The following is a 19743-nucleotide window of genomic DNA, read 5'->3' as shown; positions in this document are numbered from 1 at the left end:
TAGAAGTAATATCATAACTAATATTTAATTACTGAGTGGTCTTATCATACAATTAGAGATGGAAATGTTGGCAACGTGACTCTTTGGTATAAATTGATGGATTTATATTCCTATTTCTCTAACTTTCCTATCTCTCTGGATTTTAATCTCACAGCTGTCTATTTTAGGCATTTGAAAATACTTCAAAGTTGTTTGGATACATCAGTTGCACTAAATGAAGGAAATTTGAAGACAAATATAATCATTACTTGTTAAATGTACCTGGCTTCTTTTGCATTTTATCTCAGCTTTTCCTGACTTTGGGTAAAGTATTGAAAGACATTCCAGATATGAGAGCTAAAATATTTTAAAGTGTACAGCAGGTTGTAGGATGACAGAGCTATTCAAGCCGCTGGAATCAAATCCCACGGCTGCCATATTTATTCTCCAAGGAGAAGATCCAGTGATATATATCAAAGTGGTTTCCTAAAGTAGATAAGGTATAAAAGAAGCTAAATTTGGTTGGTGGAAGCACACCTTAAGCTGTCACATGCAGTAGTTCAAAACAATTTATCATCAATTGATGATTGATCAGATATTAACCAACTGAAAAGGAGAAGATCCAGTGATATATATCAAAGTGGTTTCCTAAAGTAGATAAGGTATAAAAGAAGCTAAATTTGGGAGGTGGAAGCACACCATAAGCTGTCACATGCAGTAGCTCAAAACAATTTATCATGGTTTTAATAGTTTTCTCAAACCTCTTTTAGAACTATCTAAAATGTATTGTTGCTCTCAAAAAGTGGCTTTGAATATCTCTGCGATCTACATTATGCATCTAGCAAGCAGCTCAATTTTTGAATATGTCAGTTAAAACAAACAAAAAGTAACTGAGAAAATAAAAAAATCAGTTCTCATCAATATTACCAAGTAAAACATGGATGTTTTTACCTTTCACTGAATTCTTGTATTAGCATATTGTATATCATTTCATAGACTTTTAACATGACACTTCTTTCCAAGTGTCGCTTTAAAACAAAATTAAACATTTAGTTTGCATCAATCTTAATTATATGAAAGATCTGAGAGATAAGAACTCCATGTGTGCCAGTGAAAGCATGGCCGAGCAGTCTAAGGCGCTGGATTTAGGCTCCAGTCTCTTTGGAGGCGTGGGTTCAAATCCCACTGCTGCCAATCTTATTTTCCAAAGAACTGATGATTGATCAGATATTAACCAACTGAAAAAGGTTGGTGATAGTATCCTGCATTAGCCACCTAGTTCTAAACAGTTCATCATAGTTGCAACAGTCTTCTCAAACCTTTAAAATAATGATATCTGCTAACAATAAAGATATTCAAATTTTAATTTTGCATGAAGTAATTATGTGCCCTATCAGAACTAATATTTTATTACTTCATGGATCTCAATTTCTTTTGTTATTTCAATGAAAATAAACAAAATGCAATTCAATAAAAAATATGAATTTCTCATCGATTTTATGTTTAATAATGAACTTTCTTTTAACCTTTGCTGACATCTTTTCAATTAATACTTTAAAACAAAAAAACCCTTTAATTTTGATGTTCTAGATCTGTGAGCTACCCTAACAACATGCACATGTGGTAGCATGCCTGAGCAGTCTAAAGCGCTGGATTAAGGCTCAAGTCTCTTTAGAGGCATGGGTTCAAATCCCACTGCTGCCATCTTTCTTATACAAAGTGTAGGCCAGTTATTGATGTCAAAGTGATTCTTTTTTTCCATTAGATAGGATATTACCCAGCTGAAGTTGGTTGGTGGAAGATTCCTCTAGCTACTCAACAGTTCATCATTGTTACAAGAGATGTCCCAAATGTTTTAAAAATGTTATCTGCTAACAGTAAAGATGAGCCAAAATTAAGTTGGCATGAAGTAATTAGAAGTAATATCATAACTAATATTTAATTACTGAGTGGTCTTATCATACAATTAGAGATGGAAATGTTGGCAACGTGACTCATTGGTATAAATTGATGGATTTATATTCCTATTTCTCTAACTTTCCTATCTCTCTGGATTTTAATCTCACAGTTGTCTATTTTAGGCATTTTAATAATACTTCAAAGTTGTTTGGATACATCAGTTGCACTAAATGAAGGAAATTTGAAGACAAATATAATCATTACTTGTTAAATGTACCTGGCTTCTTTTGCATTTTATCTCAGCTTTTCCTGACTTTGGGTAAAGTATTGAAAGACATTCCAGATATGAGAGCTAAAATATTTTAAAGTGTACAGCAGGTTGTAGGATGACAGAGCTATTCAAGCCGCTGGAATCAAATCCCACTGCTGCCATATTTATTCTCCAAGGAGAAGATCCAGTGATATATATCAAAGTGGTTTCCTAAAGTAGATAAGGTATAAAAGAAGCTAAATTTGGTTGGTGGAAGCACACCTTAAGCTGTCACATGCAGTAGTTCAAAACAATTTATCATCAATTGATGATTGATCAGATATTAACCAACTGAAAAGGAGAAGATCCAGTGATATATATCAAAGTGGTTTCCTAAAGTAGATTATGTATAAAAGAAGCTAAATTTGGGTGGTGGAAGCACACCATAAGCTGTCACATGCAGTAGCTCAAAACAATTTATCATGGTTTTAATAGTTTTCTCAAACCTCTTTTAGAACTATCTAAAATGTATTGTTGCTCTCAAAAAGTGGCTTTGAATATCTCTGCGATCTACATTATGCATCTAGCAAGCATCTCAATTTTTGAATATGTCAGTTAAAACAAACAAAAAGTAACTGAGAAAATTAAAAAATCAGTTCTCATCAATATTACCAAGTAAAACATGGATGTTTTTACCTTTCACTGAATTCTTGTATTAGCGTATTGTTTATCATTTCATAGACTTTTAACAAGACACTTCTTTCCAAGTGTCGCTTTAAAACAAAATTAAACATTTAGTTTGCATCAATCTTAATTATATGATAGATCTGTGAGATAAGAACTCCATGTGTGCCAGTGGTAGCATGGCCGAGCAGTCTAAGGCGCTGGATTTAGGCTCCAGTCTCTTTGGTGGCGTGGGTTCACATACCACTGCTGCCAATCTTATTTTCAAAAGAACTGATGATTGATCAGATATTAACCAACTGAAAATGGTCGGTGATAGTATCCTGCATTAGCCACCAAGTTCTAAACAGTTCATCATAGTTGCAACAGTCTTCTCAAACCTTTAAAATAATGATATCTGTTAACAATAAATATATTCAAATTTTAATTTTGTATGAAGTAATTATGTGCCCTACCAGAACTAATATTTTATTACTTCATGGATCTCAATTTCTTTTGTTATTTCAATGAAAATAAACAAAATGCAATTCAATAAAAAATATGAATTTCTCATCGATTTTATGTTTATTAATGAACTTTCTTTTAACCTTTGCTGACATCTTTTCAATTAATACTTTAAAACAAAAAAACCCTTTAATTTTGATGCTCTAGATCTGTGAGCTACCCTAACAACATGCCCATGTGGTAGCATGGCTGAGCAGTCTAAAGCGCTGGATTAAGGCTCAAGTCTCTTTAGAGGCATGGGTACAAATCCCACTGCTGCCATCTTTCTTATACAAAGTGTAGGCCAGTTATTGATGTCAAAATGATTCTTTTTTTCCATTAGATAGGATATTACCCAGCTGAAGTTGGTTGGTGGAAGATTCCTCTAGCTACTCAACAGTTCATCATTGTTACAAGAGACGTCCCAAATGTTTTAAAAATGTTATCTGCTAACAGTAAAGATGAGCCAAAATTAAGTTGGCATGAAGTAATTAGAAGTAATATCATAACTAATATTTAATTACTGAGTGGTCTTATCATACAATTAGAGATGGAAATGTTGGCAACGTGACTCATTGGTATAAATTGATGGATTTATATTCCTATTTCTCTAACTTTCCTATCTCTCTGGATTTTAATCTCACAGTTATCTATATTAGGCATTTTAATAATACTTCAAAGTTGTTTGGATACATCAGTTGCACTAAATGAAGGAAATTTGAAGACAAATATAATCATTACTTGTTAAATGTACCTGGCTTCTTTTGCATTTTATCTCAGCTTTTCCTGACTTTGGGTAAAGTATTGAAAGACATTCCAGATATGAGAGCTAAAATATTTTAAAGTGTACAGCAGGTTGTAGGATGACAGAGCTATTCAAGCCGCTGGAATCAAATCCCACTGCTGCCATATTTATTCTCCAAGGAGAAGATCCAATGATATATATCAAAGTGGTTTCCTAAAGTAGATAAGGTATAAAAGAAGCTAAATTTGGTTGGTGGAAGCACACCTTAAGCTGTCACATGCAGTAGTTCAAAACAATTTATCATCAATTGATGATTGATCAGATATTAACCAACTGAAAAGGAGAAGATCAAGTGATATATATCAAAGTGGTTTCCTAAAGTAGATAATGTATAAAAGAAGCTAAATTTGGGTGGTGGAAGCACACCATAAGCTGTCACATGCAGTAGCTCAAAACAATTTATCATGGTTTTAATAGTTTTCTCAAACCTCTTTTAGAACTATCTAAAATGTATTGTTGCTCTCAAAAAGTGGCTTTGAATATCTCTGCGATCTACATTATGCATCTAGCAAGCATCTCAATTTTTGAATATGTCAGTTAAAACAAACAAAAAGTAACTGAGAAAATTAAAAAATCAGTTCTCATCAATATTACCAAGTAAAACATGGATGTTTTTACCTTTCACTGAATTCTTGTATTAGCGTATTGTTTATCATTTCATAGACTTTTAACAAGACACTTCTTTCCAAGTGTCGCTTTAAAACAAAATTAAACATTTAGGTTGCATCAATCTTAATTATATGAAAGATCTGTGAGATAAGAACTCCATGTGTGCCAGTGGTAGCATGGCTGAGCAGTCTAAGGCGCTGGATTTAGGCTCCAGTCTCTTTGGAGGCGTGGGTTCACACACCACTGCTGCCAATCTTATTTTCCAAAGAACTGATGATTGATCAGATATTAACCAACTGAAAATGGTCGGTGATAGTATCCTGCATTATCTACCAAGTTCTAAACAGTTACTCATAGTTGCAACAGTCTTCTCAAACCTTTAAAATAATGATATCTGCTAACATTAAAGATATTCAAATTTTAATTTTGCATGAAGTGATTATGTGCCCTATCAGAACTAATATTTTATTACTTCATGCATCTCAATTTCTTTTGTTATTTCAATGAAAATAAACAAAATGCAATATAATAAAAAATATGAATTTCTCATCGATTTTATGTTTAATAATGAACTTTCTTTTAACCTTTGCTGACATCTTTTCAATTAATACTTTAAAACAAAAAAACCCTTTAATTTTGATGTTCTAGATCTGTGAGCTACCCTAACAACATGCACATGTGGTAGCATGGCCGAGCAGTCTAAGGCGCTGGATTAAGGCTCGAGTCTCTTCGGAGGCGAGGGTGCAAATCCCACTGCTGCCATCTTTATTATACAAAGAGTAGGCCAGTTATTGATGGCAAAGTGATTCTATTTTTCCATTAGATAGGATATTACCCAGCTGAAGTTGGTTGGTGGAAGATTCCTCTAGCTACTCAACAGTTCATCATTGTTACAAGAGACTTCCCAAATGTTTTAAAAATGTTATCTGCTACCAGTAAAGATGAGCCAAGATTAAGTTGCCTTGAAGTAATTAGAAGTAATATCATAACTAATATTTAATTACTGAGTGGTCTTATCATACAATTAGAGATGGAAATGTTGGCAACGTGACTCATTGGTATAAATTGATGGATTTATATTCCTATTTCTCTAACTTTCCTATCTCTCTGGATTTTAATCTCACAGCTGTCTATTTTAGGCATTTGAATAATACTTCAAAGTTGTTTGGATACATCAGTTGCACTAAATGAAGGAAATTTGAAGACAAATATAATCATTACTTGTTAAATGTACCTGGCTTCTTTTGCATTTTATCTCAGCTTTTCCTGACTTTGGGTAAAGTATTGAAAGACATTCCAGATATGAGAGCTAAAATATTTTAAAGTGTACAGCAGGTTGTAGGATGACAGAGCTATTCAAGCCGCTGGAATCAAATCCCACTGCTGCCATATTTATTCTCCAAGGAGAAGATCCAGTGATATATATCAAAGTGGTTTCCTAAAGTAGATAAGGTATAAAAGAAGCTAAATTTGGTTGGTGGAAGCACACCTTAAGCTGTCACATGCAGTAGTTCAAAACAATTTATCATCAATTGATGATTGATCAGATATTAACCAACTGAAAAGGAGAAGATCCAGTGATATATATCAAAGTGGTTTCCTAAAGTAGATAAGGTATAAAAGAAGCTAAATTTGGGAGGTGGAAGCACACCATAAGCTGTCACATGCAGTAGCTCAAAACAATTTATCATGGTTTTAATAGTTTTCTCAAACCTCTTTTAGAACTATCTAAAATGTATTGTTGCTCTCAAAAAGTGGCTTTGAATATCTCTGCGATCTACATAATGCATCTAGCAAGCAGCTCAATTTTTGAATATGTCAGTTAAAACAAACAAAAAGCAACTGAGAAAATAAAAAAATCAGTTCTCATCAATATTACCAAGTAAAACATGGATGTTTTTACCTTTCACTGAATTCTTGTATTAGCATATTGTATATCATTTCATAGACTTTTAACATGACACTTCTTTCCAAGTGTCGCTTTAAAACAAAATTAAACATTTAGTTTGCATCAATCTTAATTATATGAAAGATCTGAGAGATAAGAACTCCATGTGTGCCAGTGAAAGCATTGCCGAGCAGTCTAAGGCGCTGGATTTAGGCTCCAGTCTCTTTGGAGGCGTGGGTTCAAATCCCACTGCTGCCAATCTTATTTTCCAAAGAACTGATGATTGATCAGATATTAACCAACTGAAAAAGGTTGGTGATAGTATCCTGCATTAGCTACCAAGTTCTAAACAGTTCATCATAGTTGCAACAGTCTTCTCAAACCTTTAAAATAATGATATCTGTTAACAATTAATATATTCAAATATTAATTTTGCATGAAGTAATTATGTGCCCTATCAGAACTAATATTTTATAACTTCATGGATCTCAATTTCTTTTGTTATTTCAATGAAAATAAACAAAATGCAATTCAATAAAAAATATGAATTTCTCATCGATTTTATGTTTATTAATGAACTTTCTTTTAACCTTTGCTGACATCTTTTCAATTAATACTTTAAAACAAAAAAACCCTTTAATTTTGATGTTCTAGATCTGTGAGCTATCCTAACTATATGCACATGTGGTAGCATGGCTGAGCGGTCTAAGGCGCTGGATTAAGGCTCCAGTCTCTTCGGAGGTGTGGGAACAAATCCCACTGCTGCCATTATACAAAGAGTAGGCCAGTTATTGATGTCAAAGTGATTCTATTATTCCATTAGATAGGATATTACCCAGCTGAAGTTGGTTGGTGGAAGATTCCTCTAGCTACTCAACAGTTGATCATTGTTACAAGAGACTTCACAAATGTTTTAAAAATGTTATCTGCTAACAGTAAAGATGAGCCAAAATTAAGTTGCCATGAAGTAATTAGAAGTAATATCATAACTAATATTTAATTACTGAGTGGTCTTATCATACAATTAGAGATGGAAATGTTGGCAACGTGACTCATTGGTATAAATTGATGGTTTTATATTCCTATTTCTCTAACTTTCCAATCTCTCTGGATTTTAATCTCACAGCTGTCTATTTTAGGCATTTGAATAATACTTCAAAGTTGTTTGGATACATCAGTTGCACTAAATGAAGGAAATTTGAAGACAAATATAATCATTACTTCTTAAATGTACCTGGCTTCTTTTGCATTTTATCTCAGCTTTTCCTGACTTTGGGTAAAGTTTTGAATGACATTCCAGATATGAGAGCTAAAATATTTTAAAGTATACAGCAGGTTGTAGGATGACAAAGCTATTCAAGCCGCTGGAATCAAATCCCACTGCTGCCATATTTATTCTCCAAGGAGAAGATCCAGTGACATATATCAAAGTGCTTTCCTAAAGTAGATAAGGTATAAAAGAAGCTAAATTTGGGAGGTGGAAGCACACCATAAGCTGTCACATGCAGTAGCTCAAAACAATTTATCATGGTTTTAATAGTTTTCTCAAACCTTTTTTAGAACTATCTAAAATGTATTGTTGCTCTCAAAAAGTGGCTTTGAATATCTCTGCGATCTACATTATGCATCTAGCAAGCATCTCAGTTTTTGAATATGTCAGTTAATACAAACAAAAATTAACTGAGAAAATAAAAAATCAGTTCTCATCAATATTACCAAGTAAAACATGGATGTTTTTACCTTTCACTGAATTCTTGTATTAGCATATTGTATATCATTTCATAGACTTTTAACATGACACTTCTTTCCAAGTGTCGCTTTAAAACAAAATTAAACATTTAGTTTGCATCAATCTTAATTATATGAAAGATCTGTGAGATAAGACCTCCATATGTGCCAGTGGTAGCATGGCCGAGCAGTCTAAGGCACTGGATTTAGGCTCCAGTCTCTTCGGAGGCATGGGTTCAAATCCCACTGCTGCCAATCTTATTTTCCAAAGGATTGATGATTGATCAGATATTAACCAACTGAAAAAGGTTGGTGATAGTATCCTACATTAGCCACCTAGTTCTAAACAGTTCATCATAGTTGCAACAGTCTTCTCAAACCTTTTAAATAATGATATCTGCTAACAATAAAGATATTCAAATTTTAATTTTGCATGAAGTAATTATGTGCCCTATCAGAACTAATATTTTATTACTTCATGCATCTCAATTTCTTTTGTTATTTCAATGAAAATAAACAAAATGCAATTCAATAGAAAATATGAATTTCTCATCGGTTTTATGTTTAATAATGAACTTTCTTTTAACCTTTGCTGACATCTTTTCAATTAATACTTTAAAACAAAAAAACCCTTTAATTTTGATGCTCTAGATCTGTGAGCTACCCTAACAACATGCACATGTGGTAGCATGGCTGAGCAGTCTAAAGCGCTGGATTAAAGCTCAAGTCTCTTTAGAGGCATGGGTTCAAATCCCACTGCTGCCATCTTTCTTATACAAAGTGTAGGCCAGTTATTGATGTCAAAGTGATTCTTTTTTTCCATTAGATAGGATATTACCCAGCTGAAGTTGGTTGGTGGAAGATTCCTCTAGCTACTCAACAGTTCATCATTGTTACAAGAGACGTCCCAAATGTTTTAAAAATGTTATCTGCTGACAGTAAAGATGAGCCAAAATTAAGTTGGCATGAAGTAATTAGAAGTATTATCATAACTATTATTTAATTACTGAGTGGTCTTATCATACAATTAGAGATGGAAATGTTGGCAACGTGACTCATTGGTATAAATTGATGGATTTATATTCCTATTTCTCTAACTTTCCTATCTCTCTGGATTTTAATCTCACAGTTGTCTATTTTAGGCATTTTAATAATACTTCAAAGTTGTTTGGATACATCAGTTGCACTAAATGAAGGAAATTTGAAGACAAATATAATAATTACTTGTTAAATGTACCTGGCTTCTTTTGCATTTTATCTCAGCTTTTCCTGACTTTGGGTAAAGTATTGAAAGACATTCCAGATATGAGAGCTAAAATATTTTAAAGTGTACAGCAGGTTGTAGGATGACAGAGCTATTCAAGCCACTGGAATCAAATCCCACTGCTGCCATATTTATTCTCCAAGGAGAAGATCCAGTGATATATATCAAAGTGGTTTCCTAAAGTAGATAAGGTATAAAAGAAACTAAATTTGGTTGGTGGAAGTACACCTTAAGCTGTCACATGCAGTAGTTCAAAACAATTTATCATCAATTGATGATTGATCAGATATTAACCAACTGAAAAGGAGAAGATCCAGTGATATATATCAAAGTGGTTTCCTAAAGTAGATAATGTATAAAAGAAGCTAAATTTGGGTGGTGGAAGCACACCATAAGCTGTCACATGCAGTAGCTCAAAACAATTTATCATGGTTTTAATAGTTTTCTCAAACCTCTTTTAGAACTATCTAAAATGTATTGTTGCTCTCAAAAAGTGGCTTTGAATATCTCTGCGATCTACATTATGCATCTAGCAAGCATCTCAATTTTTGAATATGTCAGTTAAAACAAACAAAAAGTAACTGAGAAAATTAAAAAATCAGTTCTCATCAATATTACCAAGTAAAACATGGATGTTTTTCCCTTTCACTGAATTCTTGTATTAGCGTATTGTTTATCATTTCATAGACTTTTAACAAGACACTTCTTTCCAAGTGTCGCTTTAAAACAAAATTAAACATTTAGTTTGCATCAATCTTAATTATATGAAAGATCTGTGAGATAAGAACTCCATGTGTGCCAGTGGTAGCATGGCCGAGCTGTCTAAGGCGCTGGATTTAGGCTCCAGTCTCTTTGGAGGCGTGGGTTCACACACCACTGCTGCCGATCTTATTTTCCAAAGAACTGATGATTGATCAGATATTAACCAACTGAAAATGGTTGGTGATAGTATCCTGCATTATCTACCAAGTTCTAAACAGTTCCTCATAGTTGCAACAGTCTTCTCAAACCTTTAAAATAATGATATCTGCTAACATTAAAGATATTCAAATTTTAATTTTGCATGAAGTGATTATGTGCCCTATCAGAACTAATATTTTATTACTTCATGCATCTCAATTTTTTTTGTTATTTCAATGAAAATAAACAAAATGCAATTCAATAAAAAAATATGAATTTCTCATCGGTTTTATGTTTAATAATGAACTTTCTTTTAACCTTTGCTGACATCTTTTCAATTAAAACTTTAAAACAAAAAAACCCTTTAATTTTGATGTTCTAGATCTGTGAGCTACCCTAACAACATGCACATGTGGTAGCATGGCCGAGCAGTCTAAGGCGCTGGATTAAGGCTCGAGTCTCTTCGGAGGCGAGGGTGCAAATCCCACTGCTGCCATTTTTATTATACAAAGAGTAGGCCAGTTATTGATGGCAAAGTGATTCTATTTTTCCATTAGATAGGATATTACCCAGCTGAAGTTGGTTGGTGGAAGATTCCTATTGCTACTCAACAGTTCATCATTGTTACAAGAGACTTCCCAAATGTTTTAAAAATGTTATCTGCTACCAGTAAAGATGAGCCAAGATTAAGTTGCCTTGAAGTAATTAGAAGTAATATCATAACTAATATTTAATTACTGAGTGGTCTTATCATACAATTAGAGATGGAAATGTTGGGCAATGTGACTCATTGGTATAAATTGATGGATTTATATTCCTATTTCTCTAACTTTCCTATCTCTCTGGATTTTAATCTCACAGCTGTCTATTTTAGGCATTTGAATAATACTTCAAAGTTGTTTGGATACATCAGTTGCACTAAATGAAGGAAATTTGAAGACAAATATAATCATTACTTCTTAAATGTACCTGGCTTCTTTTGCATTTTATCTCAGCTTTTCCTGACTTTGGGTAAAGTTTTGAATGACATTCCAGATATGAGAGCTAAAATATTTTAAAGTATACAGCAGGTTGTAGGATGACAAAGCTATTCAAGCCGCTGGAATCAAATCCCACTGCTGCCATATTTATTCTCCAAGGAGAAGATCCAGTGATATATATCAAAGTGGTTTCCTAAAGTAGATAATGTATAAAAGAAGCTAAATTTGGGTGGTGGAAGCACACCATAAGCTGTCACATGCAGTAGCTCAAAACAATTTATCATGGTTTTAATAGTTTTCTCAAACCTCGTTTAGAACTATCTAAAATGTATTGTTGCTCTCAAAAAGTGGCTTTGAATATCTCTGCGATCTACATTATGCATCTAGCAAGCATCTCAGTTTTTGAATATGTCAGTTAATACAAACAAAAATTAACTGAGAAAATAAAAAATCAGTTCTCATCAATATTACCAAGTAAAACATGGATGTTTTTACCTTTCACTGAATTCTTGTATTAGCATATTGTATATCATTTCATAGACTTTTAACATGACACTTCTTTCCAAGTGTCGCTTTAAAACAAAATTAAACATTTAGTTTGCATCAATCTTAATTATATGAAAGATCTGTGAGATAAGACCTCCATATGTGCCAGTGGTAGCATGGGCCGAGCAGTCTAAGGCACTGGATTTAGGCTCCAGTCTCTTCGGAGGCATGGGTTCAAATCCCACTGCTGCCAATCTTATTTTCCAAAGGATTGATGATTGATCAGATATTAACCAACTGAAAAGGTTGGTGATAGTATCCTGCATTATCTACCAAGTTCTAAACAGTTCCTCATAGTTGCAACTGTCTTCTCAAACCTTTAAAATAATGATATCTGCTAACATTAAAGATATTCAAATTTTAATTTTGCATGAAGTGATTATGTGCCCTATCAGAACTAATATTTTATTACTTCATGCATCTCAATTTCTTTTGTTATTTCAATGAAAATAAACAAAATGCAATTCAATAAAAAATATGAATTTCTCATCGGTTTTTTGTTTAATAATGAACTTTCTTTGAACCTTTGCTGACATCTTTTCAATTAATACTTTAAAACAAAAAAACCCTTTAATTTTGATGTTCTAGATCTGTGAGCTACCCTAACAACATGCACATGTGGTAGCATGGCCGAGCAGTCTAAGGCGCTGGATTAAGGCTCGAGTCTCTTCGGAGGCGAGGGTGCAAATCCCACTGCTGCCATTTTTATTATACAAAGAGTAGGCCAGTTATTGATGGCAAAGTGATTCTATTTTTCCATTAGATAGGATATTACCCAGCTGAAGTTGGTTGGTGGAAGATTCCTCTAGCTACTCAACAGTTCATCATTGTTACAAGAGACTTCCCAAATGTTTTAAAAATGTTATCTGCTACCAGTAAAGATGAGCCAAGATTAAGTTGCCTTGAAGTAATTAGAAGTAATATCATAACTAATATTTAATTACTGAGTGGTCTTATCATACAATTAGAGATGGAAATGTTGGCAATGTGACTCATTGGTATAAATTGATGGATTTATATTCCTATTTCTCTAACTTTCCTATCTCTCTGGATTTTAATCTCACAGCTGTCTATTTTAGGCATTTGAATAATACTTCAAAAGTTGTTTGGATACATCAGTTGCACTAAATGAAGGAAATTTGAAGACAAATATAATCATTACTTCTTAAATGTACCTCTCTTCTTTTGCATTTTATCTCAGCTTTTCCTGACTTTGGGTAAAGTTTTGAATGACATTCCAGATATGAGAGCTAAAATATTTTAAAGTGTACAGCAGGTTGTAGGATGACAGAGCTATTCTAGCCGCTGGAATCAAATCCCACTGCTGCCATATTTATTCTCCAAGGAGAAGATCCAGTGACATATATCAAAGTGCTTTCCTAAAGTAGATAAGGTATAAAAGAAGCTAAATTTGGGTGGTGGAAGCACACCATAAGCTGTCACATGCAGTAACTCAAAACAATTTATCATGGTTTTAATAATTTTCTCAAACCTCTTTTAGAACTATCTAAATGTATTGTTGCTCTCAAAAAGTGGCTTTGAATATCTCTGCGATCTACATTATGCATCTAGCAAGCAGCTCAATTTTTGAATATGTCAGTTAAAACAAACAAAAAGTAACTGAGAAAATAAAAAAATCAGTTCTCATCAATATTACCAAGTAAAACATGGATGTTTTTACCTTTCACTGAATTCTTGTATTAGCGTATTGTTTTATCATTTCATAGACTTTTAACATGACACTTCTTTCCAAGTGTCGCTTTAAAACAAAATTAAACATTTAATTTGCATCAATCTTAATTATATGAAAGATCTGTGAGATAAGAACTGCATGTGTGCAAGTGGTAGCATGGCCGAGCAGTCTAAGGTGCTCGATTTAGGCTCCAGTCTCTTCGGAGGCGTGGGTTCAAATCCCACTGCTGCCAATCTTATTTTCCAAAAAACTGATGATTGATCAGATATTAACCAACTGAAAAAGGTTGGTGATAGTATCCTGCATGAGCTACCAAGTTCTAAACAGTTCATCATAGTTGCAACAGTCTTCTCAAACCTTTAAAATAATGATATCTGTTAACAATAAATATATTCAAATTTTAATTTTGCATGAAGTAATTATGTGCCCTATCAGAACTAATATTTTATTACTTCATGGATCTCAATTTCTTTTGTTATTTCAATGAAAATAAACAAAATGCAATTCAATAAAAAATATGAATTTCTCATCGATTTTATGTTTATTAATGAACTTTCTTTTAACCTTTGCTGACATCTTTTCAATTAATACTTTAAAACAAAAAAACCCTTTAATTTTGATGTTCTAGATCTGTGAGCTATCCTAACTATATGCACATGTGGTAGCATGGCTGAGTGGTCTAATGCGCAGGATTAAGGCTACAGTCTCTTTGGAGATGTGGGTACAAATCCCACTGCTGCCATTATACAAAGAGTAGACCAGTTATTGATGTCAAAGTGATTCTATTTTTCCATTAGATAGGATATTACCCAGCTGAAGTTGGTTGGTGGAAGATTCCTCTAGCTACTCAACAGTTGATCATTGTTACAAGAGACTTCCCAAATGTTTTAAAAATGTTATCTGCTAACAGTAAAGATGAGACAAAATTAAGTTGTCATGAAGTAATTAGAAGTAATATCATAACTAATATTTAATTACTGAGTGGTCTTCTCATACAATTAGAGATGGAAATGTTGGCAACGTGACTCATTGGTATAAATTGATGGATTTATATTCCTATTTCTCTAACTTTCCTATCTCTCTGGATTTTAATCTCACAGCTGTCTATTTTAGGCATTTGAATAATACTTCAAAGTTGTTTGGATACATCAGTTGCACTAAATGAAGGAAATTTGAAGACAAATATAATCATTACTTCTTAAATGTACCTGGCTTCTTTTGCATTTTATCTCAGCTTTTCCTGACTTTGGGTAAAGTTTTGAATGACATTCCAGATATGAGAGCTAAAATATTTTAAAGTATACAGCAGGTTGTAGGATGACAAAGCTATTCAAGCCGCTGGAATCAAATCCCACTGCTGCCATATTTATTCTCCAAGGAGAAGATCCAGTGACATATATCAAAGTGCTTTCCTAAAGTAGATAAGGTATAAAAGAAGCTAAATTTGGGAGGTGGAAGCACACCATAAGCTGTCACATGCAGTAGCTCAAAACAATTTATCATGGTTTTAATAGTTTTCTCAAACCTTTTTTAGAACTATCTAAAATGTATTGTTGCTCTCAAAAAGTGGCTTTGAATATCTCTGCGATCTACATTATGCATCTAGCAAGCATCTCAGTTTTTGAATATGTCAGTTAAAACAAACAAAAATTAACTGAGAAAATTAAAAAATCAGTTCTCATCAATATTACCAAGTAAAACATGGATGTTTTTACCTTTCACTGAATTCTTGTATTAGCATATTGTATATCATTTCATAGACTTTTAACATTACACTTCTTTCCAAGTGTCGCTTTAAAACAAAATTAAACATTTAGTTTGCATCAATCTTAATTACATGAAAGATCTGTGAGATAAGAACTCCATATGTGCCAGTGGTAGCATGGCCGAGCAGTCTAAGGCACTGGATTTAGGCTCCAGTCTCTTCGGAGGCATGGGTTCAAATCCCACTGCTGCCAATCTTATTTTCCAAAGGATTGATGATTGATCAGATATTAACCGACTGAAAAAGGTTGGTGATAGTATCCTGCATTAGCCACCTAGTTCTAAACAGTTCATCATAGTTGCAACAGTCTTCTCAAACCTTTTAAATAATGATATCTGTTAACAATAAATATATTCAAATTTTAATTTTGCATGAAGTAATTATGTGCCCTATCAGAACTAATATTTTATTACTTCATGGATCTCAATTTCTTTTGTTATTTCAATGAAAATAAACAAAATGCAATTCAATAAAAAATATGAATTTCTCATCGATTTTATGTTTATTAATGAACTTTCTTTTAACCTTTGCTGACATCTTTTCAATTAATACTTTAAAACAAAAAAACCCTTTAATTTTGATGTTCTAGATCTGTGAGCTATCCTAACTATATGCACATGTGGTAGCATGGCTGAGTGGTCTAATGCGCTGGATTAAGGCTACAGTCTCTTCGGAGATGTGGGTACAAATCCCACTGCTGCCATTATACAAAGAGTAGACCAGTTATTGATGTCAAAGTGATTCTATTTTTCCATTAGATAGGATATTACCCAGCTGAAGTTGGTTGGTGGAAGATTCCTCTAGCTACTCAACAGTTGATCATTGTTACAAGAGACTTCCCAAATGTTTTAAAAATGTTATCTGCTAACAGTAAAGATGAGCCAAAATTAAGTTGTCATGAAGTAATTAGAAGTAATATCATAACTAATATTTAATTACTGAGTGGTCTTCTCATACAATTAGAGATGGAAATGTTGGCAACGTGACTCATTGGTATAAATTGATGGATTTATATTCCTATTTCTCTAACTTTCCTATCTCTCTGGATTTTAATCTCACAGCTGTCTATTTTAGGCATTTGAATAATACTTCAAAGTTGTTTGGATACATCAGTTGCACTAAATGAAGGAAATTTGAAGACAAATATAATCATTACTTCTTAAATGTACCTGGCTTCTTTTGCATTTTATCTCAGCTTTTCCTGACTTTGGGTAAAGTTTTGAATGACATTCCAGATATGAGAGCTAAAATATTTTAAAGTATACAGCAGGTTGTAGGATGACAAAGCTATTCAAGCCGCTGGAATCAAATCCCACTGCTGCCATATTTATTCTCCAAGGAGAAGATCCAGTGACATATATCAAAGTGCTTTCCTAAAGTAGATAAGGTATAAAAGAAGCTAAATTTGGGAGGTGGAAGCACACCATAAGCTGTCACATGCAGTAGCTCAAAACAATTTATCATGGTTTTAATAGTTTTCTCAAACCTTTTTTAGAACTATCTAAAATGTATTGTTGCTCTCAAAAAGTGGCTTTGAATATCTCTGCGATCTACATTATGCATCTAGCAAGCATCTCAGTTTTTGAATATGTCAGTTAAAACAAACAAAAATTAACTGAGAAAATTAAAAAATCAGTTCTCATCAATATTACCAAGTAAAACATGGATGTTTTTACCTTTCACTGAATTCTTGTATTAGCATATTGTATATCATTTCATAGACTTTTAACATTACACTTCTTTCCAAGTGTCGCTTTAAAACAAAATTAAACATTTAGTTTGCATCAATCTTAATTATATGAAAGATCTGTGAGATAAGAACTCCATATGTGCCAGTGGTAGCATGGCCAAGCAGTCTAAGGCACTGGATTTAGGCTCCAGTCTCTTCGGAGGCATGGGTTCAAATCCCACTGCTGCCAATCTTATTTTCCAAAGGATTGATGATTGATCAGATATTAACCAACTGAAAAAGGTTGGTGATAGTATCCTGCATTAGCCACCTAGTTCTAAACAGTTCATCATAGTTGCAACAGTCTTCTCAAACCTTTTAAATAATGATATCTGCTAACAATAAAGATATTCAAATTTTAATTTTGCATGAAGTAATTATGTGCCCTATCAGAACTAATATTTTATTACTTCATGCATCTCAATTTCTTTTGTTATTTCAATGAAAATAAACAAAATGCAATTCAATAAAAAATATGAATTTCTCATCGGTTTTATGTTTATTAATGAACTTTCTTTTAACCTTTGCTGACATCTTTTCAATTAATACTTTAAAACAAAAAAACCCTTTAATTTTGATGCTCTAGATCTGTGAGCTACCCTAACAACATGCACATGTGGTAGCATGGCTGAGCAGTCTAAAGCGCTGGATTAAAGCTCAAGTCTCTTTAGAGGCATGGGTTCAAATCCCACTGCTGCCATCTTTCTTATAAAGTGTAGGCCAGTTATTGATGTCAAAGTGATTCTATTTTTCCATTAGATAGGATATTACCCAGCTGAAGTTGGTTGGTGGAAGATTCCTCTAGCTACTCAACAGTTCATCATTGTTACAAGAGACGTCCCAAATGTTTTAAAAATGTTATCTGCTGACAGTAAAGATGAGCCAAAATTAAGTTGGCATGAAGTAATTAGAAGTAATATCATAACTAATATTTAATTACTGAGTGGTCTTATCATACAATTAGAGATGGAAATGTTGGCAACGTGACTCATTGGTATAAATTGATGGATTTATATTCCTATTTCTCTAACTTTCCTATCTCTCTGGATTTTAATCTCACAGTTGTCTATTTTAGGCATTTGAATAATACTTCAAAGTTGTTTGGATACATCAGTTGCACTAAATGAAGGAAATTTGAAGACAAATATAATCATTACTTGTTAAATGTACCTGGCTTCTTTTGCATTTTATCTCAGCTTTTCCTGACTTTGGGTAAAGTATTGAAAGACATTCCAGATATGAGAGCTAAAATATTTGAAAGTGTACAGCAGGTTGTAGGATGACAGAGCTATTCAAGCCGCTGGAATCAAATCCCACTGCTGCCATATTTATTCTCCAAGGAGAAGATCCAGTGATATATATCAAAGTGGTTTCCTAAAGTAGATAAGGTATAAAAGAAACTAAATTTGGTTGGTGGAAGCACACCTTAAGCTGTCACATGCAGTAGTTCAAAACAATTTATCATCAATTGATGATTGATCAGATATTAACCAACTGAAAAGGAGAAGATCCAGTGATATATATCAAAGTGCTTTCCTAAAGTAGATAAGGTATAAAAGAAGCTAAATTTGGGAGGTGGAAGCACACCATAAGCTGTCACATGCAGTAGCTCAAAACAATTTATCATGGTTTTAATAGTTTTCTCAAACCTCTTTTAGAACTATCTAAAATGTATTGTTGCTCTCAAAAAGTGGCTTTGAATATCTCTGCGATCTACATTATGCATCTAGCAAGCAGCTCAATTTTTGAATATGTCAGTTAAAACAAACAAAAAGTAACTGAGAAAATTAAAAAATCAGTTCTCATCAATATTACCAAGTAAAACATGGATGTTTTTACCTTTCACTGAATTCTTGTATTAGCATATTGTATATCATTTCATAGACTTTTAACATGACACTTCTTTCCAAGTGTCGCTTTAAAACAAAATTAAACATTTAGTTTGCATCAATCTTAATTATATGAAAGATCTGTGAGATAAGAACTCTATGTGTACCAGTGGTAGCATGGCCGAGCAGTCTAAGGCGCTGGATTTAGGCTCCAGTCTCTTTGGAGGCGTGGGTTCAAATCCCACTGCTGCCAATCTTATTTTCCAAAGAACTGATGATTGATCAGATATTAACCAACTGAAAATGGTTGGTGATAGTATCCTGCATTATCTACCAAGTTCTAAACAGTTCCTCATAGTTGCAACAGTCTTCTCAAACCTTTAAAATAATGATATCTGCTAACATTAAAGATATTCAAATTTTAATTTTGCATGAAGTGATTATGTGCCCTATCAGAACTAATATTTTATTACTTCATGCATCTCAATTTCTTTTGTTATTTCAATGAAAATAAACAAAATGCAATATAATAAAAAATATGAATTTCTCATTGATTTTATGTTTAATAATGAACTTTCTTTTAACCTTTGCTGACATCTTTTCAATTAATACTTTAAAACAAAAAAACCCTGTAATTTTGATGTTCTAGATCTGTGAGCTACCCTAACAACATGCACATGTGGTAGCATGGCCGAGCAGTCTAAGGCGCTGG

General features: G+C 33.1%; 7 non-coding genes across 7 annotated transcripts; all 7 read left to right on the top strand.

The window, feature by feature from the left end:
* Positions 1–1091: 1091 nt before the first annotated feature.
* On the top strand, positions 1092–1173 carry TRNAL-UAG (transfer RNA leucine (anticodon UAG)). Its single transcript has one exon. It is a non-coding gene; the product is annotated as a tRNA-Leu (tRNA).
* Positions 1174–8498: 7325 nt separating this feature from the next.
* TRNAL-UAG (transfer RNA leucine (anticodon UAG)) lies at positions 8499–8580 on the top strand. The gene has a single exon. It is a non-coding gene; the product is annotated as a tRNA-Leu (tRNA).
* A 428-nt stretch (positions 8581–9008) lies between these two features.
* On the top strand, positions 9009–9090 carry TRNAF-AAA (transfer RNA phenylalanine (anticodon AAA)). The gene has a single exon. It is a non-coding gene; the product is annotated as a tRNA-Phe (tRNA).
* A 6494-nt stretch (positions 9091–15584) lies between these two features.
* Positions 15585–15666, top strand: TRNAL-UAG (transfer RNA leucine (anticodon UAG)). The gene has a single exon. It is a non-coding gene; the product is annotated as a tRNA-Leu (tRNA).
* Positions 15667–17310: 1644 nt separating this feature from the next.
* Positions 17311–17392, top strand: TRNAL-UAG (transfer RNA leucine (anticodon UAG)). Its single transcript has one exon. It is a non-coding gene; the product is annotated as a tRNA-Leu (tRNA).
* Positions 17393–17820: 428 nt separating this feature from the next.
* On the top strand, positions 17821–17902 carry TRNAF-AAA (transfer RNA phenylalanine (anticodon AAA)). The gene has a single exon. It is a non-coding gene; the product is annotated as a tRNA-Phe (tRNA).
* A 1300-nt stretch (positions 17903–19202) lies between these two features.
* Positions 19203–19284, top strand: TRNAL-UAG (transfer RNA leucine (anticodon UAG)). Its single transcript has one exon. It is a non-coding gene; the product is annotated as a tRNA-Leu (tRNA).
* Positions 19285–19743: the final 459 nt, after the last annotated feature.

Source organism: Taudactylus pleione, unplaced genomic scaffold, assembly GCF_031769625.1.
Source record: "Taudactylus pleione unplaced genomic scaffold, aTauple2 ptg000016l, whole genome shotgun sequence".
Lineage (NCBI taxonomy): Eukaryota > Metazoa > Chordata > Amphibia > Anura > Myobatrachidae > Taudactylus > Taudactylus pleione.
This window is presented reverse-complemented; position numbering and strand designations above follow the sequence as displayed.